Genomic DNA, 18,021 nt, shown 5'->3' on the forward strand with positions numbered 1-18,021 from the left:
ATTTTTCCCATACAGCAAAGAGTGACTCTCTTATTATATGGCTGGTAAAAATTTTATGAATTTTCGCTTTTCCATATATTAGGTAGGCGTGCCATCCCCAACGGTTGTCAAACCCTTCCAGGTCCAGGAGGTCCGGATCCTGCAACGTGCACCAATCTTTTAGCCAGGTGAAACAGGCTGCCTCGTAGTAAAGTTTTAGATCGGGTAGGGAAAAGCCTCCTCTCTCTTTTATGTCTATTAAGATCAGGTGTTTAATCCTAGGTTTCTTCCCTTCCCACAGAAATTTGGAAATTTCTCTTTGCCAAATCTTGAGACAACCTGCTTCACCCAGTATCGGAATCATTTGAAATAAAAAGATTAATTTTGGAAGCACATTCATCTTTATAATGGAAATCCTACCCAGAAATGTTAATTTTAGTTTACTCCAGGTTACCAAGTTTTTTCTAATCTCTAGCCAAGTTTTGGTGTAATTATCCTGAAATAAGTTTATGTTCTTGGGGGTGATCCAAATACCCAAGTATTTCGCTTTTGAAGAGATTTTCAGGCCCAATATTTTTTCTAAGTTGTCCTTTTCTTCTGTGGTTACATTTTTAACAAGCATTTTTGTTTTTGTTATATTCAGTTTAAAGCCTGCCACTTCTCCAAATTCTTTAATCAGTTCCAGCACTCTTTTCAGACTTTCTTTAGGGTTTTCAGTCATAACAAGTAGATCGTCCGCGAAAGCTTTAATTTTATATGTTTTGTGTCCCAGAGTGATGCCTCTAACAAGCTGATCCCTTCTTATCTGATTGCTCAAGACTTCCATCACCAAGATAAATATCAGTGGAGACAGTGGGCAGCCCTGTCTGGTTCCCTTGTTTATTTTGCACTCCTCAGTAATTCTTCCGTTGATGATCAATTTTGCATATTGTTCCGAATAGATGGCATTTATTCCTTTACAAATATTTTCTCCCAGTCCGATTTCTTCCATTAATTTTTTCATGAACTTCCAGGACACGTTATCAAAAGCTTTTTCAGTGTCTACCAACATAATAGCTGCTGGTTTATCAATTTTAATATCCAAATATTTTAATATATTAATCACACATCTAATATTGGATTGCATAAATCGTCCGGGAAGAAATCCGGTTTGATCTTTATGAATTATCTCTTTCAGCACCATTTTTAATCTATTTGCAAGAATGTCTGCGAATATCTTGTAATCGGTATTTAGCAGTGCAATGGGTCTGTAATTGGCCATGTTTGAGGCATCTGTTCCCTGCTTATGGATAAGAGTAATAAAGCTGTCCTTCCATGTTTTCGGAAATTTTCCATTTGCCAGAATATTATTCATTAGGTCTTTCATGGGAAGAAATAATGCTTGTTCTAACTTTTTATAGTAATTAGCTGGAAGACTATCTGGGCCCGGTGTCTTTCCTAATTTTGATCTCTGTATAGCTTGTTGCACCTCCATAGCTGTTATTGGTGAGTTCAAGATTTCAGTTTTTTCCTTAGGTATTATTGGTAGTTTATTTTTGCCCAAATAATCAATTATTTTTTCTAGAGTCTCTGGACCTTCTTTATATAGTTTTCCGAAAAAACTAGCAAAGTTTTTGCTAATTTCCTTCGGTTCTTGAATCCATTTGTCTTCAATTTTAATTTTATTGATAATTCTATCTTCCTTTTTCTTCTTTAATTGCCAGGCCAGAAGTTTACCAGGTTTATTTGCAAACTCAAAATTTCTATGTCTCAACCATTTTATCTTCCATTCTATCTCTTCATTTATTATCATGGAGAATTGCGTCTGTAAAATTTTTATACTTTGCTTAATTAGTTCATCATCTGGTTTTTGGAAAAGGATCCTTTCCTTTTTTCTAATTTCCTCCCAGATCTCCATTTTCTTCTTCTCCTTTATTTTCCTTTGGAATGCATTTTGTTGTATAAAGAAGCCTCTTATGACGGCTTTACCCGCGTCCCAAACCGTCTCTAGATCAACTCCTTGATTTAAATTAAACTTAAAATATTCTTCTAAGATTTGCTTGGCCTTCTGTACAATTTTTTCATCGTTTAGCATACTCTCATTAAGTTGCCACCTTTTAACCTTTTCTTCTTTTCCTTTAAAATTAACCCAGACCGCACTGTGATCAGAAATTGTCCTTGGATGGATTTCTGCTTTTGTAATATTATTTAATAAATCCTTTGTTGTCCAGATCGCGTCGATTTGTCCTGACTCTGAATGCTTTTTCTATTTTTTGTGCTACTTCTTCTTCTAGGTCTAACCAAGCTGCTAGCTCTTTTGAGATTTTTTTCTCAATTATTTCCTCTGCGTCCTCTGTTAGTCCTCTGAATCTTAGGGTATTCTCCCTTCTCTGCATTTGCAACATCGCAATAGAGTCCAAAGTTGAATCCTGCTGTGCTTTCAGATCTGCTGTTTCTTTCCTTATCTTATCGCATTCCCTTTTCAACTCTCTATTTTCATTTTGTAATTTTTTCTGAGCTTCCTCTAGGTTCTGTGTTTTACCTTTAAGGTCTAGCACTATTTTCGTCAGTTCTGAATTTTTTTGTACTAAATTGTTGACCTGAGTTGATAACTCAGCTGCTATTTTCACATTTTCATCTACTTTAACTCCCATTGAAATAAGTTTTTCTTCTGTTGCTTTTGCCTTTTCATTTACATTATTTTTAAAATCTTGGATATCTTTCTTCAAACTTAAAATTAATTCTCTCATATCTAGTGGTTGATCCATGTCAATTACAGAAGTTCTCCTGATTTGTGAGGCTGAAACTGCCGCAGAACCTGACACAGTTGGTTTTTTACCATACATCACTAAGAAATTCAATTAGCTCACTAGGTAATTTGTTCTCTTTCCTTCTGTCTTACAGATTGGATATGGATTAAGTTCAATCTTTCTTAATACAATCGTGTCAATATTTCCAATGTGATAATTAATGAATGTCAATTAAGTTCAATCTTTCTTAATACAATTACAACAATTTTACCAGTCTGATAGTAATCTCCGGCCTATGTATCCACTAATTTTTTATATTCCCAGTTTCACTAAATATATTTTAAATTGATTATGAACAATTATCTAATTAGTTACAGCCAGGCATCAATACAGCAATATCACAAATTCATCAAATCAAATAAATATAATAAATGATTGCAATCCTTGCGTTCACTTAATCATTCAGGGTAATACATCATATATATAAATCTTTAAACAGGTTAGCGGTTCAGTTAATCAGCACCTTGCAACAAAGCTAAAGACATCTGGTGCTAATATCAGATGCATTAGCTACCAATAGATAGCGAAAGGCAAAGCAAACAAAAACAGAATAAAAACAGCAACAAAAAACAGAAACAACAAAAAAAACACACACAAGACAAAACCACACAAGTTGAAAACCACACAAAAACAACCAGAAAAACAACAAAAATGAAACAAACAGAGAAACAAAACAAAACAAAAACACACAAAAAATTACAAAAGAAACAAAGAAAGGATGGGAGGGTAAGAGAAAAATAAAGCAAAAGAAAAAATAATAATAATGCAATTTATAATTTGTAAAGAAATAAAGAGGGGGGAAGAAAATACGAAAAGTATATTTAAATAATAAGAAAAGAGCTGGAGAGTATTTTCAATTAATAATGTACAATGGTATAATGTTATGTGCTATTAAGTTCTCTCTAGATGTTACTTTTCCAGAGGTAACAGGAATGCTATTCCAGTAATGGGGTATAGGGTCTATAAAAAATTATGAAACCTTGTCTCTTTCAGCAGATTATGATGCAGCGTTTTGGGATCTTCACTAGTTGCAGATCTTGCAAAAATCCCTGTAATTGCTCTTATAAGTCTTATTAGAGGAACGTCTTTTTCAAAAGAGTGCAAAGTTTTCTTTCACCAGCTGATGTCGCTGTTTGAGTCACTCCCTCTCTGCGATTTTCGACCCCCTTCTCAATCTATGTCAGTCTAATACAGTTTATTTCCGTTCCTCAAACCAGGAAATGTCGGTCTAAGAAAATGTCGGAGCGCGTGAGTCAGCAGAAGTACTCTTTGCTGTTACTAAATTGATTTATACTCCGTAGCAGTCCACAGCCGAAGAAAAGCAGAAACCCCCAGAAAGGGAGGATAGCCACACTTCTTGGGAGAGGGGAGGCGATGTTTATCAGTCTTGTGACAGTTTTATAACTTTGTAATCAATCACTCTCTCAATCACCACCGTTCTCTGGGAGTCTCTGGCCTCTTATGTTCCTTTTGCCAGCGTGAACAGACAGTTGAAAACTAACTTGTGAACAACAGTTAATTTTATACTGAAGAGTCTGGAAACCCCTTTATATATTTCACCACTTGGGAAGGGTCTTTTTTATTATTTCTTCTTCATGACTTCTTGGTTTATTTCTGTCGCAACACTAATGAAGCCACAGGTAATCTTTTTGATCATGACTCCAGCAGGAAAAGATGGCTAAAACGTCTTAGGTATTAATGGAATAGACGTCTTTTTTGAAAAAAAACCAGTCTGGTATAGCTTGTAGGTAAATCTTGGTCAGTTGCAAAAAGCCATTTAGGTTCAAACACTTTGTTTTAAGATCAAACGCTTTGTTTTAATCGTAAATTAGCAAGTTCAGTAAGTAAATTAGGCTAATCGTTTAGGTTTGCTTCAGTTTGTTAGAAGTGTAGCCATAGACATACCCACGGGCTCGAGCTTCTCGTCAGCGGAGGGTTGCAGGAACTAGCACCGAAGAAGTTCTCCCCCTTCTCCCCCTTCTTGCTCAGCTTTTAGGAGCTTGAAAATGGTCTGGGGGTCCTCTTCTTCGTGCTGCAGCAACGCCATATCACCCTGGAATCTCCTTCCAAGGCTTCGGGGTCAGCTTAGCCTTAGCTCCCCCTTCTAGCTCCGCTAACGAACGCGTACCTCCCAACCTTGGCAGAGTGGGAGAGACGCATCTGACCGTGAGCAAAGACTACGCGGAAGTCCCTATTCAAGTGAGTTTCATTCGGAAACAGGGGTTTTATGAATCAGTCTCTTGGGTATATATATAACAGGCACTGCAATAAATAGTGGCACAGGTCCTCCACACAGGGTTGCCCACACAAAGTCTCTCTTTGTAATGTACTTTGCCGTAGCGTCCATCCAACACTGCCAAGGGCATGGATTGGAATCGTAATTCTGTGAAAGCGATTCTAAGTACAGCAAGTGGGAGCTTTGACAGGTAACTAACCCGGGTATGCTCTGTTTTAATAAGTGGGAACCATGGCAAACTCTTGGTAGAAGCCATCATGGTTAGATCCCTTTCTGCATCAGACCTAAAGAGACAATCTCTTAAGTGCCTCTTGTCCATCTTCATAGTCACCTGAAAATCTTGTAATAAGTCTTTTCACATAATTTAAGCACAGGTAATCAATTCTAGCCTGTATTGTTGTCACGCCAGTTTCAACATGGAGAAGAACAGCTGGAGTCCCGTTGGAGAGTGAAAGCGCTTTCCTGAGGAATTTATTCTGCACTATTTCTAAGGCTTTGTTGGCATTTGGGTCCTTGCCCCATATGCTCCATGAAGCATCTGGGAGACCACTTTACTGGCAAAGATTTTCAACGCAGGTTCCAATAGCTGACCACCCACCGTAAAATAGAATTTCATTAATGCCCCACAAGCTTTCTGCGCTTTGAGTTTCGTAGCCTCAATGTGCCCCCTTCCATGATAGTGTCTCAGTGAAAAGGATTCCCAGATATCTGAAGGAGCGTATTTGCTCCATGTTCTGCTGATCCATTTTCCATTTGAATCTGGGAGCCTACAGCACCCGGTATTCCCAGGCGGTCTCCCATCCAAGTACTAATCAGGCCAGACCTGTTTAGCTTTGAAGATCAGATGAGATTGTTGGAAATGAAGCCTATATAGGGAGAAACTGGCAACTTTCCCAGGCACCCGGCTTGGTCTCCGGTTGACCTCCCTGGCTGCATTCCCCAGCAAGATCCAGGCTAGGTCTCGATAGGCGATTCTTCCCAGCGTGGGAAGAGCACACCCACTCCCTCCTGCTCCCCCGGCAGGGAAAGGAGATAGACAGAAACGTATTTACATGCTTTTATTTCTGTCTCTTCAGCATTACAGAAAACGTGTCTGTACTCTTCAAACTCCAGCAATCAAGTGACAAAGACTTCCTGTACTTCCTGTACATACGCAAGAGGAAGGTCTCAAATTACACTCTGAGCAAATTCCGGTGCATTGCCCTGTGAACTGACTGTCCCACTGTTTCCCACGGACAGTCCCAACATTCCCATCATGTGATGTTTTCAAGCTAGCAGTTTGCAGCTGCGTTGCATCCATATCGTACTACAGCACCCGGTATTCCCAGGCGGTCTCCCATCCAAGTACTAATCAGGCCAGACCTGCTTAGCTTTGAAGATCAGACGAGATTGGGTGTGTTCAGGGTAGTATGGCCTTAAATATTATACCATTTAAAGTGTTGCACCTCTTGGCTAAATTACCATTTGAAAAATGGAAGGGAAGGGTTAAGGAGTAGATTTAAAAATAGGGTTAGATTTTTTTTAAAAAAACACACACAGAAAAAAAAAACCAGAAACCCAGCAAGGTTTTCACCAAAGCCAGTAATACAAATTTGGTCAAACTAAATCTTTACTAAAGCCTCAGCGTTAATGGATCATGTTTCTTGTATTAAACAGACCTTTATGTACAGGAGATTGGGGTACAGACCTCTATTAAAAAATATAAGTTATTATTTTGTGTCATTAGGGGAACAATCAACCACTCTCTTATGTATGAGTTAAATGGCCAGAGAGTCAGAATTCATAAATTTCAAATATATTCTTAGTCATTTCAGCCACGAGCAGACTAAATTCTCTCCCCACCCCCCCCACTTATGTACAGGAAAATGGCCAAGGCCCATAAGATTTCAATTTCAATTCCCGCCCCCATCATTTTAGCCTTTTACCATCAGCAGACTTTCTGCCCCCTTATGCTACAGGAAAAATGGTTAGGGCTTACAGGTATTTATCCTGATTATGAATTTGTATGTGCATAGATTTTTGTTGGATTTTAGCATATTTGAAGTTTTGTTTTTAAATTCTGTCAAATGGTGAAAATCTCTAGATACTAACTCCAATGCTTGCAGACACATTGCCTTCCATATAGCCATAGAGTTCATCTCTTTGGATTTGGATCTTAAGATTTTGATTTTTAGTGCTAGCCTTACTTTTATACTGCAGTCGGGACTTTAAATCCGACTTTCCTGGGAAACACAATAAATAACCCACAGTAGGTACTGTGACACAACACCGTTCGTCTGGCCTGACATACTAGGCTGGTTCAGCTGTTGGCCTTCCTGGCTAACAGTGAGACTAGACTACCTCTAACCAGGGCAGGATTTATGTATAGGCTAAGTAGGCTGAAGCCTAGGACCTCCAAATCCAGGGGGCCTTGCCAGCCTGCTCACTCCCCAGCACCGCAGACAGTCTTCACTCTCCCAAAACTGCAAACCCAAGACTTCATGCGAGGGCATCTCTCCCCCATTTCAATGGCATTTTGCTTCAAAAAGAAAGGCGGACTTGGACATCGTCTTCCGCCATAATCCTCTAAGGGAGAGGTCACGTACTCAACTTAAATACCACCCTCCTCCATAATCCTTGGGATATACAGTCAAGTACACAGCAACCCTCCCTCGAGGGGAACAATGAACATCCATTGATGGGTTTCCTGAGGCCAGGTGTTCCCACAGCCCATCCTTGGCAAGGATATGCAGTGATAGTTTTATTGTTCTTTAGGTGGTGGGTACTTAAGGTGTTGGGAACTTGATCTGATAACCAGATCAACATATATATATATATATATATATATATATATATATATATATATGACCTTAAAATTCTTATAACATAAGATTCTATGAGATTGCTGCTAGATCACTGGCTGCTGCCTTCCATGTGCTGCTTTGCCTCTCCTTCCCACCCCAAACATGTTAGTTCAAATCTAACACAGTACTTTGTGGTTCGAGGACCCGAACCCCGCGAAGTGAAATGAAGACACAGGGACACGTGATATAAAGTTAATGGGCTAGAAAAGGCCACAACTTTATTGATTACAGCAATGAAAAGGTATTGGCTTAGGCATTGGATCGCGAAACAAGTGGGTTTATTCACCAGGGGTTCATCACCTGTTGATGCTAATCCAACTATAGGCTCACCCCTGATGTCACCGAGGGTCGTGCCATGGCCTCCCGCCAAGCAGGCTTCGGACGGAATACACGACCGCCAGATTCCTTTAACAGAATACCCCTAGAAATTGAAGGCATAGGCGATGGCCACACCTAGCACTTCGACACACCACAACACATTATTCCAATGCCTAACCGCCACCCGAGCTAAAGGCTCGCCGCCAATACCTTCAAAGCTGCAACCAATCCCAGACACTTCTGCTGACACTAGCTAACCAAATGTCGTTCCCCAGATCCGATAGGTGAACACCGTCATTCCGGTACAAAGCTTGGTCGCCGATCCGGATACGGTCATGATAAATGACTCGGCCATACATAAAGCGCACCCAACGGGCTACCGCCCGATTTACGAGTTTCCTGGTTCTTTCAATGGCCATACAGCTTTGCGCACCGCGCCGAACAGTTCTTTTCAAGAAGGAGGACCAGAACACCGTTGTTCTGGGACACACGGCTGCAAATGCATTCAAGTCTCTTTTTATGCTCCACAACAAGTCCACACTCCTTCTGTTAGTGAGATCATTCTCCCCCAAATGAATCACAAGGATGTCGGGAGGGCCGAACTTGGCTACTTTCTCCCACAGCAATGGCATAAGCTCCTCCCAACGCATGCCTCTTCTCGGAAACCAGGAAACTCGAACACCATGTGGAAGGCCAAGATTGTGTGCAAGGCCGCAGCTCACCGCTCGTACGCGGGCCCAATGAACTATACTGTGGCCGCAAATCCACACGCTTCTCCTGAGCATAGCTGGGGGTAAAAGACAGAAAAGAAAAGGCAGATAAGTAGGGTAAAGCTGCAGGTCGCATATGAGGTAGAGGTACCACCTAGTGTCCTTTACCGGGCATGGGCCCAGCTGTGCCGACGCCGTGAGCTTAACTAGGACACCCTTACTAGCCTGATCAGTCTTGGACTGACATATACGCACTGTGACGTTAGTATCGGACAACTGCACGTCCTCGCACAGGAGGCCGCGTGTTGAACCTTGTGCACTAACTTCAAACACCACCTCACCAACTCTAAGCGCGCCAAAAGGCGATAGCGTATGCTGCGGAAAGAGACGTGCTTCGAACCTGGACCAGCAAATTGACCTGAGTTTTATGCGTATCTGTGATAACAACCCGTAAGAAATTGGCTTACGGCCCTCGGCCCTGTGAGGTTGTGACCTGCCCCAACCCTCAATGGCTCTAGGATCAAGAAGTCGCTACCCGGGTCATGAGCAAATGTAGCTTTTGAAAAGAAGCTGATGGCGGCTACGTGAATCTTTAAGGTTTTAGGAGCGCGTCCCAGATCATCGAGATGGGAAAGGTACTGCAAGACATCGTCAGTGGTAGAAGGTACGTCATGTGAGAGCCCAGATAACCCAGACCTGAAACCAAGGAAATCACACCAGGCCTTCTTGTAGGACCTGAGAGTGGAGGGTGCCACTCCCTGTATCATTTTGCATCTCCAACGTTCCACAGGTGCACCGGAAAGGGTTCGGGCAACAGCTGTGCTCCAGGTGCAAGCGACCGGAAGCGAGGTATCGGAGGACGAACGCCCGCAGAAGGGAGGAGACCCTCTCAGACCGAGATGACTGCCTGGCTAGAATGTTCACGACCGCCAGGTTGTCGGTCCTGAAGCACACGCAGGTGATCTCGAAAATCTTCCGTCCAGATGTGAACGGCCACCACTATTGGAAAGAACTCAAGAAAGGTGAGCTCCCGCGTGATGGCCTGACCTTGTCATGCCGTCGGCCATTGTTGTGCACACCAGCGCCCCTTGAAGTACAAGCCAAAGCCTAAGGACCCAGCCGCGTCCGATTGGACCTGGAAGTCTGATGACAGATTCAAGGCATCCTGCCATAGAGATACCCCATTGTAGTTCTCCAGAAAAGTCATCCACGCCTCCGGATCTGCCTCGACCAACCTGGGGAGGCGGACCCTGTGGTGCGGGTGTCTAAGACCAACTGACGGCCTGGCTAGGCGGGCACAGAAGGCGCATTGGAGTGGACCTGGAAATCATAGGCCAAATTAAGGATTTCCAGCCATAGGGAGACTCCGTTGTAGTGTTCCAGAAATCTGATCCCCATCATCAAAATCGGCCTTGACCGACTTGGGAAGTCTTACTCTATGGTGCGGATGCTTGAGGCCCGCTGACACCTGGCTAAGCAGGAGCGAAATGGGCGGCCTGGTGAAACTACTCTACATGCGATGTTGAAATAATCCAGCCAGGACTGGACCTGTCTAAGAGCGACTTTATTATTATTATTATTATTATTATTATTATTATTATTATTATTATTTTGGGAAGGGTTTGACGAATTGTTTCCTTAAGGGCAACTATTTTCCCCACTGGCAGGCGGGCGGGTTGAGCTGCTGTGTCAAGCTCTATACCCAGGCAAGTAAGGTGCGTTGAGGGTCCGCCTTATCTGCTGTGAAGGGAACTCCCAGCTCCTGGGCCAAAGCCGAAAAGGCCACCAGAAGGGAGGCACATTCGCAGTATTGGGCTTCCCAATGAGTAGAAAGTCACCGAGGTAACGTGTCACCCCAGGTGAATTGGTTCTGTAGCGCAAGGCCCAGTCCCAAAAGTGCTAAATGTCTCAAAGGCCGAGCCGGCTGCAGAACAACCCATCGGCATAGCCTTGACAATGTAATATTTCCCTTGAAATTTGAATCCCAGCAAATGAGAGTCATTGGGATGAACTGGCAATAGACAGAAGGCTGACTCTATGTCACATTTTGCCAAGAGTGCCTCGTAACCAACATTCCGGATAAGTCTTAGTGCTCGATTGAAGAATTCGATCGAAGAATGCGGAGAGGAGGGAGCTGGATCAGGGAAACGCTAGACCCGGAGGGTTCCTATCGTCTGTTCCCTGCTGCGGGGGCTTCTCTGGCACTGGAACCCCGCCTTCCCGAAAGGGCTGCTTCCCTTTGTAACATGCTACGGCTGGGAGTACCCCTGCATACCTCTCGCACTCGTGCAGATACTTACAAGACTGCCTTTGGCATGACCCCTTATTGAATTCCCAACATACCTTGCGCTTTGGCTCCCTTCTCAGGTCCAGCTTACCCGTGCGATAAGAATCTAATGGCTTCTTCTCAACATACGGGACGACCGCCACAGACCAGGTGCTATTTTCAATTTGATCCCAGCATGCTAGAGGGATCCTGGAAGCCTTCCTTCGGACTTTTATCATAGCTAATGGTGGCGGCCACCCCAGAAAGCGCACAGGCTGTTCTGACTCTTCATCCATGTCGCCCCTTTTTTACTTGCTCTTCTTACAGACGTGCTTCTTCTTGGTGCGTCTTTTACCTGATGGTTTGTCCCCCCTCAGCTGTCTGAAGCTCCCCCTCCAGCTGCTGGGCTGCATATTCTGCAAAGAACCAGAAGAACTGGACGCAACAGGGTTATTGACAGATTCTGTCAATACACCCAATGCAGATTCTGAGGGCCAGAGGCCCAGTTTGCACTGCCGCAGTTACTGCTAGAGAGCTTGGGCCTGTGCCTGAGAACTGAGAATCGTTGAAGAGGGCGGCAAAGGTGCCTGGGAGGTCATCAACCTGGGTGAAAGGCAGGCTCTCCGGAACCACCTGGGAATCTAGTATCATATCAGGGGTAGCAGTGGAGGGCATGGGGTTAGGGATTGCTCGAAAAAATGCTGCTCAAAATCATCAATGAACGATCTAAAGGCATTTAGGTAGTGTGACGTAGGTTTGGGGTTATTATCCCGTCCATGTGGCACCCATGCAGCCTGAGGTGTGAGCTGATTCCGCCGCAGAGCACAGGGCGACGAAGAGAAATGAGGCCAGGGAGAGAGGCTGGCACTGCAGCATAAAGGCTGCTGGACACGCCCCCCCCCATGGCACCTGGTTGGACAGCCACTGGGGGGGGGCGTGAGTGCCAGCCAGGTGAGCTGGAGGCAGGGGGCGACGCCCCCTGCTAGGAGCGGTGTTCGGGCTCCCGCCCACAACCACTCCCCTCTCTTTCAGGGAGGAGAGTCTTTACATAACACATTACACACACCGGCATTTGTAAATATTAATTATTCAAATGACTTATGGTTTTGGCTGCTATTGCAGGGGCTGACCCCCATTTATGTTTGTGGTGTCTAATAAAGAGTTGCTATTAAAAAGGCAAAGGCTAATAGAGTTCTGTCAAGAGAACAAGCTGGTCATCACAAACACGCTTTTCCAACAACACAAGAGACGACTCTACACATGGACATCACCAGATGAGCAGCATCGAAATCAGATTGATTATATACTCTGCAGCCAAAGATGGAGAAGCTCTATACAGTCAGCAAAAACAAGACCTGGAGCTGACTGTGGCTCAGATCATCAGCTTCTTATAGCAAAATTCAAGCTTAAACTGAAGAAAGTAGGAAAAACCACTGGGCCAGTAAGATACAATCTAAATCAAATCCCTTATGAATACACAGTGGAAGTGAGGAACAGGTTTAAGGATTTAGATTTGCTGGACAGAGTGCCTGAAGAACTATGGATGGAGGCTCGCAACATTATACAGAAGGCAGCAACGAAAACCATCCCAATGAAAAGGAAATGCAAGAAAGCAAAGTGGCTGTCCAACGAGGCCTTACAAATAGCGGGGGAGAGGAGGCAAGCAAAATGCGAGGGAGATAGTGAAAGATACAGGAAATTGATTGCAGATTTCCAAAAAATAGCAAGGAGAGACAAGAAGGCCTTCTTAAACGAGCAATGCAAAGAAATAGAGGAAAACAACAGAATGGGAAGAAGCAGAGGTTTGTTCAAGAAAATTGGAGATATGAAAGGAACATTTCATACAAAGATTACCATAATAAAGAACAAAAGTGGTAAGGACCTAACAGAAGCAGAAGACATCAAGAAGAGGTGGCAAGAATACACAGAGGAATTATATCAGAAAGATATGGATGCTCGTACACGCCAGGTAGTGTGGTTGCTGACCTTGAGCCATACATCCTGGAGAGTGAAGTCAAATGGGCCTTAGAAAGCACTGCAAATAACAAGGCCAGTGGAAGTGATGGTATTCCAGCTGAACTATTTAAAATTTTAAAAGATGATGCTGTTAAGGTGCTACACTGAATATGCCAGCAAGTTTGGAAAACTCAGCAGTGGCCAGAGGATTGGAGAAGATCAGTCTACATCCTAATCCCAAAGAAGGGCAGTGCCAAAGAATGCTCCAACTACCGTACAATTGCACTCATTTCACACGCTAGCAAGGTTATGCTTAAAATTCTACAAGGAAGGCTCAAGCAGTATGTGGACCGAGAACTCCCAGAAGTGCAAGCTGCATTTAGAAGAGGCAGAGGAACCAGAGACCAAATTGCAAACATGCTCTGGATTATGGAGAAAGCTAAAGAGTTCCAGAAAGACATCTACTTCTGCTTCATTGACTATGCAAAAGCCTTTGACTGTGTTGACCACAGCAAACTATGGCAAGTTCTTAAAGAAATGGGAGTGCCTGATCACCTCATCTGTCTCCTGAGAAATCTTTATGTGGGACAAGAAGCTACAGTTAGAACTGGATATGGAACAACTGATTGGTTCAAAATTGGGAAAGGAGTACGACAAGGCTGTATATTGTCTCCCTGCTTATTTAACTTATATGCAGAATTCATCATGCAAAAGGCTGGGCTGGATGAATCCCTAGCCGTAATTAAGATTGCTGGAAGAAATATCAACAACCTCAGATATGCAGATGACACAACCTTGATGGCAGAAAGTGAGGAGGAATTAAAGAACCTTTTATTGAGGGTGAAAAAGGAGAGCGCAAAATATGGTCTGAAACTCAACATCAAAAAAACGAAGATCGTGGCCACTGGTTCCATCACCTCCTCGCAAATAGAAGGGGAAGAATTGGAGGCAGTGAGAGATTTCACTTTCTTGGGCTCCATGATCACTGCAGATGGTGACAGCAGTTGCGAAATTAAAAGACGCCTGCTTCTTGGGAGAAAAGCAATGACAAACCTAGACAGCATCTTAAAAAGCAGAGACATCACCTTGCCAACAAAGGTCCGTATAGTAAAAGCTATGGTTTTCCCAGTAGTGATGTATGGAAGTGAGAGCTGGACCATAAAGAAGGCTGATCGCCGAAGAATGGATGCTTTTAAATTATGGTGCTGGAGGAGACTCTTGAGAGTCCCATGGACTGCAAGAAGATCAAACCTAGCTATTCTGAAGGAAATCAGCCCTGAGTGCTCACTGGAAGGACAGATCGTGAAGCTGAGGCTCCAATACTTTGGCCACCTCATAAGAAGAGAAGACTCCCTGGAAAAGACCTTGATGTTGGGAAAGATGGAGGGCACAAGGAGAAGGGGACGACAGAGGACGAGATGGTTGGATAGTGTTCTCGAAGCTACAAACATGAGTTTGACCAAACTGCGGGAAGCAGTGGAAGACAGAAGTGCCTGGCGTGCTCTGGTCCATGGGGTCACGAAGAGTCGGACACGACTAAATGACTAAACAACAACAACAATTAAAAATGTGATATTAACAATGTGTCACTGATATGAATTGTGAATTAGTTCATGCATTTTGAAAAAAAATAAATAGAAAGTGCTGCTGCATGGGGTGGGGGGTGGGAATGGTGACAAGCCATTCTGTTTTTGCACCTGTAACCCAGGTTCCAGGAGAGATTTGTCTCCTAGCTTTTCTATCTCAGTTTCAAACACTGTAGAGACAAAGTGGACTTCCTGATAAAATGCGACCTGCAGGCAGCCCTTTCCTGCAGAGCACAATGATCAGTTGTGTGTATAAGAGGTGAGACAGTCTTTTATATTTTATTGTCCTAAGCAGCATAGGACTTTGCACACCAGTACCTATGCATTACTGCTTGTCCTGTACACTCCCTCTGAGCAAAACTTCTGCTGTATTTCCCAGCGCAGGCTTCAATCAGGAGCTACCTAAAGCAGTTAGCAGAGTTGCAACGGTGCCTCCGTGTGAGAAAGAGTGAGGACGAGTCCACAAGCTGTTCTTCTCTCTTAATAGCGTTTATTTACAAGCAATAAATCAATCCATAAATCCGTCCGAACTTGGAGACATTCTCCGTGCCGAAGCACACGCTCTGTGTCTCACCGTCTCTCAGCTTAAAACCAAAAGTAACTCACAGACAAAGAACCCTGACGCAGCTTCCGTAGAAGCTCCTCCCAGATACAGGACACCACTGGAGTTTAACCCTTTAACCACCATACTCCACAGTACCAGCACCTTGAACTTAACTCAGTAACTAATTAGCAGCCGGTGCAGTTCTTCCAGCAGCAACGTAACATGGTGGTGCTGTACTGCCCCAGTAAGCAGTTGCACCACTCGATTTTGCACTAGTAGTTTCTGAGCCAACCTAAAGCACAGTTTCTCAGAGTTTAAAAACCTCATGGCAAGCTTGCTTTATATTCATTTGCAATTCATTTCCATTTATTGTTACTAATGAACCCGAGAAATTGGAAGTTTTCTGTCACACTTCACTGTCTAAATTTACTTTGCTACATTTATATCCCTTTTTTTGGTCTGTCATTGAACCTATGTGGTTCCCAAGAGGGCTTCTTTCCTTTTTTTATAATAATTTTTTATTGTTTTACAACACAAATAAACAATTTTATCCAATTTTTAACAAACAAATTCTCTCTTTTCGAACTTCCTTCAACTTCTCTGACAATCATCCATCTGTACCTCTTAGTTATGCATTCCTTCCCCTTTATTTTTATTTTTTTATAATAATTTTTATTGGGTTTTCACATTTTTTAAAGACAAACACACAAGTTACAACAAAAACAAAACAGATATCATCTCAACGCCTTGTTTTCTTAACCTTATTCCCCGGACTCCCCCCCACCCCCTCTTCATACATCCCTATTCCCATGATTCGTTCAGCAAATTTTAGTTTCTTCTTCTTAACCTATAGTTGATATTTTTAAATATATCTCTTCGTGATTAGCCCCATTTCTCTTATCCCCAGCTCTTATAAACATTTAAATTTTTTCCTAAGGTCGGCATAGATTCCCTTCCCCCGATTTCCCGTTTTTAAATGTAGACCCTTTTCACCCAACCCAAAATTTATCGTCGTTCTTACCCTTCTGCTTCCCCCTCCCCCCTTCCCAGGTTCTGGTCCCTTTTCAAATAAAAATCAGCCGTAGTTTTTAGCCCGGATTCCTCACGTCCGAGGCCTTTAAGTCCCTTTCAGTTCCTCTCCGTCGATTCTGTTGGAAGTCTCTTATATCGGTCATCAAATCTCGAAACAATCCATTCTCCATCACTCCAATTTTTCTTCCCACATGGATACTTGATAGCAACTGCTGCCAAAAGTCAACCAGTCTTTCATGATCAAAAGGAAGGCCCCAATCGTATTTCTTGTATCCTTCGAGTTCCTGTGTTCCAGATACTTCAGGGGCCCCCTCCTTCATCCTTAACATCTTTTGCAGTGTTGTAATCCAGATAATCCAATAGTCTTTTCCCTTGCGTTCCACCATTATGGACTTTTTGTTGGTATTTTTCAATTGTTCTTTCTCCTCTCCTTGCTCTCTTTCCTCCGATTCTTGGAATGTCTTTTCTGTTTCGGCTGCAGATTCCTTTCCTGTCAAATCCTTCATGCATTCAGCAGAGTTGCTTGTTCCTGAAGTCAAGGTCATTAATTGTTTGTTCATACTCAGACTCTGCTCTTGCAATATTCCCACAAGATAAAACATCCTGTTTATCTCTGCCTGTAGTTTTCCTTCTGCCGCCATTGTAGTAGCTTTGGAATCCCCCTAGAGGGATTCTGGTTACTTTGTAAACTTTTTCCAACAGTCCAAATCTTTTTTATTTCTTTCTATCAAATCTCCAACCACTTTGTTTCAATTTAGCTTTTAGTTCAGAGGGATATCAGTTAACAAGTTTTCAATCTGTCCATTTAACAGTTCTTTTGACAACTTATTCTTCTGCACCAGACTCAAACACGGGACTCTCCCTGGTCCCGGGGGGGGGGGGATTTCACAAAAAAATTCTCCTCACTCTCCAGCACAACACTTCCTTTGTTAAATCGTGGAAGAAGTTTCTTTTATAATGTATAAGTGTATCTTTTCCGCCTTAGTTCTCTGAACTTTGCTTAAAATTTGTCTGTAATTAGGGGGGGGGGTGCGGACTCCCTTTTAGCACACCCTCCGGTCGTCTCCAATTCGAAGGAAAAATTTCTTAAAGCCAAATTCCATTTACTCACGGGTTAATTCTTTCAATCCAAATTTCCATGGAGAAAGTTAGCGCTCTCCGGTCGTGGCTCGCGGCTCCGCTCCACCGAGGTGTCGATCGACTCTCAGCGCCACACCACCCTCCGTACCCTTTTTCGAGGGTCGGGGGGGTGCTTAAGGCGCCCACCGAGTCTTCCCGTCCGCAGGCTTCAGCGCCTGCGGTTTCCAAGGGTCCCCGCGTCGCCGGCGCGGCAAGACCCGTCCTCGGTGGAGCCGATTCCCTCCGCAGCTCGGAGGGAATCCGCCATTTCCAGATCGCGCTAACCCGGAAGTCCATTCCTTCCCCTTTAGTATTGTCTTTAGTCTTCCCTCCCTCATCTATTGTTTTGACAATACCTCTTAAATTTCACAATGCTTCTTTAAATCCCACTAACGTTGTTTGCACATCACATATATTTTTCAGATATTCTACAAATTTTCCCCAGTCTTCGATGAATTTTTGGTCTTTAAGATATCTGATTTTCCCAGTTAGCTTGTCCAATTCTGCATAGTCCGTCAGTTTCAATCTCCAATCTTCTATCGTTGGTATTTCCTCTTGTTTCCATTTCTGGGCCAGTAGAATCCTTGCAGCTGTAGCAGCATATTGAAAGAGTTTACAGTCTTTTCTTCTTATCTCTTTTCCT

Source organism: Podarcis erhardii, assembly GCF_964252035.2.
Source record: "Podarcis erhardii genome assembly, chromosome: W".
Classification (NCBI taxonomy): Eukaryota; Metazoa; Chordata; class Lepidosauria; order Squamata; family Lacertidae; genus Podarcis; species Podarcis erhardii.